Genomic DNA, 7,925 nt, shown 5'->3' on the forward strand with positions numbered 1-7,925 from the left:
GCCCTCCCCGCCGGCCCACGTCCCTCCCCCCAGCTCGCACCGCCCCGCCACGCTCTCCCCGTCGGAGCACACCCGCACCCGGGCTCCGGCTCCGCAGGGGACGGCCGCCGACAGCCACAAAGACGTCCGGGGGCCGCCAAGTTCCTTCTACTCCGTCAGCAACGGGAAGGGAGAACAAAGGGGAAGAATTTTCAGGTGCCCGAAGCGCGGAGGAAACACTAGAAAAGGGTCGCCCCGCCCGGTTCCGCCTGCGGCCGCCATTTTGTACCGCTCGAGAAGAAGCGGGCAGGGGCGGCGGCCATTTTAGAGCGCTTCACTCGGCGGCGCCGGCGGCGCCGGGGAGGGGGAGGGGAACGGAAAACAAAAGAGGGGGAGGGAAGGGGGAGGAAGGAGTCGGGACTGGCTTGAAACTCTCAGCTCAAAAGAGTCGCTGCTGCAGCCACCGCCCGATTCTCGCCGCCACCTCCATAGAGCTCCGACTCGCTGCTAGCGCTGAGGCGTGTCTGAACCCGAACTTATCACTCTAGGGCAGCCGAACCCACCAGAGCCGCCCCGAATGGCTCCTTTGCCGCCCAATCAGCGACCCGGCTTCTGTCTGCCACCAATCAGCGCAGGGATGCGGGGAGGAGCCACAGGGCCAAGCTCGGTTGCGGCGCAGCCCCTCCGCAGTGCGCAAAGCCATATTCGCGAAGGCTCTGAGGCCAAGCCAGTGGCGTAAGGGGAACGGAGCACCGTCGGGTTGCGGCCCATTTGCGTAAAGTCCTAGAGCCCTTTGAGTCTGCGTTGGTGTGGCTGCCTTGTCTTACTCCTGTCTCTTTGTTCCTGGAGCCTGTATCCCATGCTCGAGATATACGGCCCCCAGCCCCTCTACCTCGTTTTCTCACCGGGAATGTGGGAAGGAAGCTCGCCCTTCCACCCGACCCTGTCCTTGGCGTGTGCGAGCTCTGCTTTTCCTAGCGCCCCCGAGGACCCGAGATTGCCCCTCGCAGGCTGGGCTTCCCTGGGACGGGCCTGTAGGGCTAAGGCCTGGCGCCCCCGCGGCGCTGCGCCGGGAATCGTTGGTCTCCAGGTGCTCGGCTTCGGCAGCCTTTAGGTCGGGGAGCCGGGAGAGTAGAGTTCAGGAGAAAAGACGATGCATCTCCAAGCGTTAAAAGAGCTTCATTCAGTTCCCTATTGATTCCACCCCCTGCTGAGTGAATGAGAAAGGGATGAAAGGAAGGGGTTTATTGTCTTTGTACCTCACTAAAGAAGCAGCTTTTCCCAAAGGAATGTCCTGCCAGCGGTCACGGAGGAAGACCTAGAATATACCAGAATTCTTTGGAAGAAGTGTTTGCGGAGGGCGGGAGTCTGGAGGATTTTAATTGCCAGCTCCTGATTTGTTTGTTTTTTAAGCACTTTGAAGACTGACAGCCGTATATTTCCATTTTACAGAAGGTCCATCCTAACAAATAGGATTAGGCTTTTCAAAGCCGGCAGGTTGAACTATTTATACTTCTCGGCTAATATTTTAAGGGAGAGTTGCAGTAATATGAAGTATTCCATCATATGCGACGTTTTAGCTATACAAAAATGGAGTCATATTTCCATATACTTAACAGAAATGTCTCCATCTTCATCTTGAATATAATTCTTGATATAATGTGTAATCTAAAGGAAGAAACTGTGTGTGTGTGTGGGGGGGGCGTGTTTTAACGTGGATGACGTTTAAAGAAAGTGTCCAACAAAGGGCAGGATTTCCAAGGATTCAAACCTGTTTGACATGTCAACAGCTTTGGGGTTGAAAGTACCTACTCCTCAATACGATTTTCAACCGAGGTGCCAGTTTTTCCTAGGACATTTACACCTGATTGTGGAAGGGTGTGGTGGGCCCTGAAAGTTTCTAACACAATTCCAGCATCTTTAGCTCTTTGCCATATATTAGGCTGATCATTCCCCCTCATTATTATATTTTTCTAAAATTATTGCTATTAAGTCAATTTCACTTGAACTTTAACAACTGGAAAAGATATTCTCACCCTTGGAGTTAGTTACATGTAAAAAAAACTTTTTTTAAAAAGGAAACTATATTTTTAGGAAAGGTAAAAATTGTGTTTCAAGTACAAGAAGTACAACTTTGTTATTTCAGGACCCTTTTAGCTTCAAAAATAACACCAGAATAATATTTTTAAATAATTTCTGTAGGGCTTTACAGTTTGCAAAAAAGCTTTCATATATATGTGATATTTTTACATAACTGGCTTACATTCTTCATGATTGATAATACATTAATCTGATAGAAAGAATAGTGTTCAAAAACTATTCTAGGTTAGACTTCAAAGAGAGTATTTACTGAATCCTAAAACCTGGATGGTCTTCTAATTGAGGAACTTGAAACTCAATAATTAAAAATAAAAGAGGTTTTGTTTAATTTTTGCTAGTTGTGAACCCCCTCTGCTATGGGCTTTGCAGGTATGAGTGTATATGAGAAATTGGGCTAAGAGCAATAAAGTAGAAATACAGATAAAACACAATCTTTCAATTACCTTTCAATCAGTGGGCGGCTCAGATATTCACATTTTGAAATATTTCCATCACATCATGGATGTATGAAAATTCAAGTCATCTGGAATTTAGCTTTTAGTTTATAGAAAATTGAATTTTAAATACACCCACTTCAATCTGCTCATTTTAACACTTACATTTTATGTCAGTTTTCTAAAGATTGTGAAGCTCTTAGAGTACTGACTGACTTGTTAACTTATAGATATTTGCATTAGTTTAATTAATAATGTCAAATGCTGGTTATTATCTTCTCTGTGCTTAAGGTTTCCCCAATCATACATCTCCAGCCCAGATCTCTTACTATCTTCAATTCTGAGTTTCTAACAGCCTATTTATCAGAGATGCAAACTTGCAGCCATATTTAGTCTAAGCCATACAGTAGTTTTAAACATTTGAATTAGTTGACATTGAAATTTTAGGAGATTTTACATACAAATCTAGATTTCCATCTTTTCATGAAAAATCTTAAAATATGGCAATACTGGGCCTGAAATTCCAAAAGGGCAACATTCAAGTATAGCTGAATAGTGACTGCCTCATCTAGATGTTTTCTCTTCATTCCACCATAGTGAAGTCTGACTTGATTCACTCATTTATGTTCCTGTGTGGCCTCTATAGCTATTTTTCTTTTTTTGTTGTTATTTATTCAAATTCAACAGACTCAGTATTAACTTACCATCTTCCTATTACAAGGAAAAGGAGCAGACCAGCTAGTTCAAATATCTTCTCTACCACTTAACTGTGTGACTTTGGGTAAGTTTAACTGCTCTCTCTTCTCAGTTTCTGAATCTATAAAATGGGAATAACTGTATTTACAGAGTTGTTGTAAAGATTAAATGAGATAATATATGTAAATCCCCTAGCATAGACCCTGATGTAGTAATTACTTAATGTCAGTTACATTATTGTCAATAATATTGATTATCCAACTGCTTCACAACTATTTTAGTTTTGCCAAGGATTCCACTATTCTTCTATACTAGAAACTTGACTATTCCACTATTCTTCTATACTAGAAACTTGACTATTCCACTATTCTTCTATACTAGAAACTTTGATCAGGTATAACATTCAATTTATTATTGAGTCCCAGTGTTACTTCCCTCTAAATCATCTTCCTACATACATCTGCTTTCCTACAGTGTCATTGCTTGCATGCTAATATAGGCCTTAGTAATTGTTCCTCCTGAATTATTGAAAAATTCTGGTTGTTCTCCTATAGTCTTTTCCCTCTATGCTGTATACTCATATTAGTCTTCCTTAAAACACTTTTTTCCCCAGCATATTACTACTATGCTTAAAAGAATCTTAGCACTTCACTATTTTCTACATCAGTTTGATCTCAACCTCGGCTGCGCAGTAGAATCACCTGGGGGAACCTTTTAAAACTCTCCATGTCTTGGCTGCATCCAAGACCAGATAAAACCGAATCTCTCAGAGTCGGATCCAGCATCAACAGCTTTTAAAGCTCTCCAAGTAACTCTAATGTGCAGTGAAGTTTTGAGAAACACTGTAGCAGTTCCGAGTATTATAGAAATGATAACATTTACTGCTGAAAAAAAACCTAGGAAAAGAAAACTGGACTCTGGAAACAGTAAAAGACTTTGCCCAAGTAGGGAAACAGGCATTAGAACCCAGGGATCCCACTTCATATGCCTTTGCTTGGCTTTCAGACCCTTCATCTGCTGGCCCTACCCTACCTCTTCTATTGGCCTTGTTTTTCACCACTCCCAGACACCCAGTGGTCTCTCATAGAGCCAGTTAGGCTGGTATTGCTGCCTCCAAAAATTCATTCCCACTAGCGCTCCATTGCTTGCAATTTTGAGGCCATCCTTATTTATCCCCTTTACTATTTCATTTCTGAAGCACCGATATGAGTATTTAAGTACCCTGCTCAAAAACCTCAGGGGGTCTCCCCTAAGAGAATAACATAGGGACCCCTTAGTTTGGCATAAAAGGCCCTTTGTAATCTGGTTTCAGACTACTTCCCTGTTTCTGGATACATCCCTCCTCCATTTTTTGTTATTCATAATCTAGTTTTACAGTACTCAAATTTTGCTCCATTATAACATCCATGTTCTATAACATATGACCAAAATTTGGTGGTCTTTTTCTACTTGGCAGAAAAAAATAAGGCTCATGAGTTAATCTACTAATGGCTAGGCAAGGAGCTTGGGCTTAATCCCTGTTTTCAAAGAGCTCACAATCTAGATGAAGAAAAGATATATACACCAATTACATACAAGGGCAGGAAAGGGTAGAATCAATGCTAAACTGAACAACCAAGAAAAAATGCTGTAAGGTTTCATAAAGGGAATAATAGGGGATGAGGCTGGGGCCGTCCTTCCTTGAATGCCAGAATGATGATTAAGGACTGACTATATGGGCAAAGAAAGTTCTTGAGCTGATCAGACCTCTAGTTTTGGTTCAAAGTTGATCAGTTGTAATTGATCAGAGTGCTGTTTTAGGGAAATTAACCTTGTGGCTTATGTAGAATGGATTGAAAGGCAAATATGGAGATAGGGAGGTCAGTTAGAAGGCTATGTACTGCAGTATTTTTATGGGGCTTACTTTTATCTCCCTTCCAAAATTGTAAGGCCATTGAAATGGGGAACACTTCTCTTGCACTTCGAGTAGAGTTCTTTGCACACAGCCGGAGCTGAGAAAATATTTGTGCATGTTATCTTTTTGACATCTATTCATTCCTTTTTCTCTTGGCTTCCTTGACTTTACACTTTCCAGGATTTCCTCCTACCTCATTGGCTCCTTCACCAATTCAGCTGTCTCTGCTGGCTTCTCCTTCTCTGCTTGACCTCTAAATATTAAAGTATCCAAGGATTTATTCTGGGCCTTCTCTTCCCTCTGAGTACTTTCTCCCTAGGTAATTCATCTGTCCTATGACTGTAAATACCATTTATATGATGATGATTTCCAAATTCATATCTTCATCTCTGATTCATTCCCACCCGCCCCATGCAAGCTATAGATATATATCAAATTGCCTACTGAAATTTCCCCTTGGATATATAATAGGCATTTCAAATTTAACATGTTCAGAATAGTTTTTCCTCCATTGATCACCATCTGCCAGTTGCTAAGGCCCCAAACCTATGAATCATTCTTAATTCCTCTGTCTCTCATCTCCTGTATCTAATTCATCAGAAATTCTTTTGGCTATATCTCCAAAATATATCTTAAGTTGGTCCACTTCTCTTGATCTACCTTGCTGTCACTTGAATCTAACCACCTTTATCTCTAGTCTGGATTACTTCAGTAGCCCCCTAACTGGTCTCTCAACTTCATCTCTCACTCTCCACTACGTTTTCTACCCACAAGCCTGTCATCTTTTAAAAATGTCAATCAGATAACACCACCCGTGCTTAAAGCCCTTGATCATGGATATATATTACATCCACAGTAAAATCCAAACTCTCATTGTGGCCTGCAAAGCCTTACATGATCCAGCCCTTGACTATCACTCTGACCTTGTCTCCTACCATATTCCTCCTTGACCTCTCTGCTTTAGTCACACTGGCCTTTTTTCTTCTATTCTTCAGACATACACAGTTCATGCAAAGCTTTGTACTCCTCAAATATGCAAGGGCTATGGCTACTTATTTTTCAACTTCCACTGCTCCCAAATTTCTTATTCCAGTTTTTTACATGGCTGGCTCTTTTTCAAAATTTAGGTCTCAGCTTTATGAGCTTATGGTTACCTTTGTAGAAAAGCCTTCCCTGATCGCCCTATGTAATGTTTCCTCTTCCAGGCACTCTATCACATTACTCCACTTATTTTTTTCATAGTCCTTATCACTATCCGAAATGATTTTTTCCATTCTTTCTTGTGTATTATCTGCTTACCACATGAGAAGGTAAGATCAATGACAGCAGGTAACTTGTCTGTCATGTTCACTGTACTTTAGATACAGTACTTAGAATAGCTCCTGACATATAATAGGCAGAATAGTTCCTGACATATAATAGGCGTCAGTAAATATTTATTGAATACAAGAATATACATTCTCTCATTTGAGTCTCAGTACAAGTCACGTGGGGTAAGTAGGGAAGTGTCATTTCCCCAATTTTACAGATAGGGAAATTGAAAGAGGTAATAATTACTTTTCCAAAATAATTGTTCATGTGTGGCAGAATCTCATACTTTCCCAAGTGCACCAAGATCCCTCCTATAGCAACATGAGTAACCATAATGGGGATATTCCTTTTTTTTTTTTATCACTTTTTCATGCCATGTATAAGGTGCTTGCATTAGTTTCTTATGGCTACCATAACAAATTGTCCCAAAGTAGGTGGCTTAAAACAACAGAAATTAATTTTCTCACAGTTCTGTAGGTCTGAAGTCCAAAATCAATGTGTTGGAAGGGCTGTACTTCCTATGGAGGCTCTAGAGGAGAATCCATCTCTTGCCTCTTCCAGCTTCTGGTGGCTGTTGGCATTCCTCGGCTTATGACTACATTTCTCTCTGCTCTGTCTTGGCATTGCCTTCTTCTCTGTGTGTGCGTCACAAAACTCCCTCTGATTCTCTCTTATGAGGATGTGAGTGATTGCACTCAGATAATTCAGGATGAACTCCTTCTCTTGAGATCCTTAATTATATTTTTGCCATATAAGATAATATTCACAAGTTTCAGTGATTAGGACATGGGCATTTCTTTTGGGGGCTACCATTCAGCCCACTTCAGTGCTCATAACATTTTAATGCAAAGCTAAATTCTTGGACTTCTATTTCACAGGTCAGTCTTTACTTGGATCATCATTCATTCATTTAATGAATATTTAGTGAGCACACAATGCATGCTTTTACAATACTAGAAGTTGGGTATACATCGATAAACAATTCTAAGCACTTTATACTTTGGGTAAGAAAGGGTGCCATTAATAATTACATTGGGACAGTGGGCATAAACCAGGACTATACCAGGTAAAGACGTGATCGTCCTGCTTATGATGCATACTGTTAGGACAACAGAATGAAATAAACCAAGATCCTGCCTGTTAGTATTTTTCCCTTTGCCGTTTTCTTTTCTAAGTCAAACATGGTGTTTATAAAGTTCTTAAATGGATAGATAGCAGCATGACTGCTCTTATTGAACTTCATCAATATGGATACCTCTTATACCTTTGGGTATAGGACTTGTAAGCTGGAAGTGGGAGGCCTATTTCAGGGCAAAATTTTCTTTATCAGATGGGCCAGAGACACACCTGAGCCATACGTAGAGGAGGATAATTGATGCTTTCAGTTCACTGCATTTCATAATTTTTTTAGAAAAAATAAATTTAGAGAATGGGTAATGTTCATCTGCAAGAAACACTGCTGGCAGGTGATCAAGATTACTAGCAGTTGGGAATTCCCTGGCACTCCAGTG

The sequence above is a fragment of the Lipotes vexillifer genome, unplaced genomic scaffold (genome assembly GCF_000442215.2).
Source record: "Lipotes vexillifer unplaced genomic scaffold, Lipotes_vexillifer_v1.1 scaffold6, whole genome shotgun sequence".
Classification (NCBI taxonomy): domain Eukaryota; kingdom Metazoa; phylum Chordata; class Mammalia; order Artiodactyla; family Lipotidae; genus Lipotes; species Lipotes vexillifer.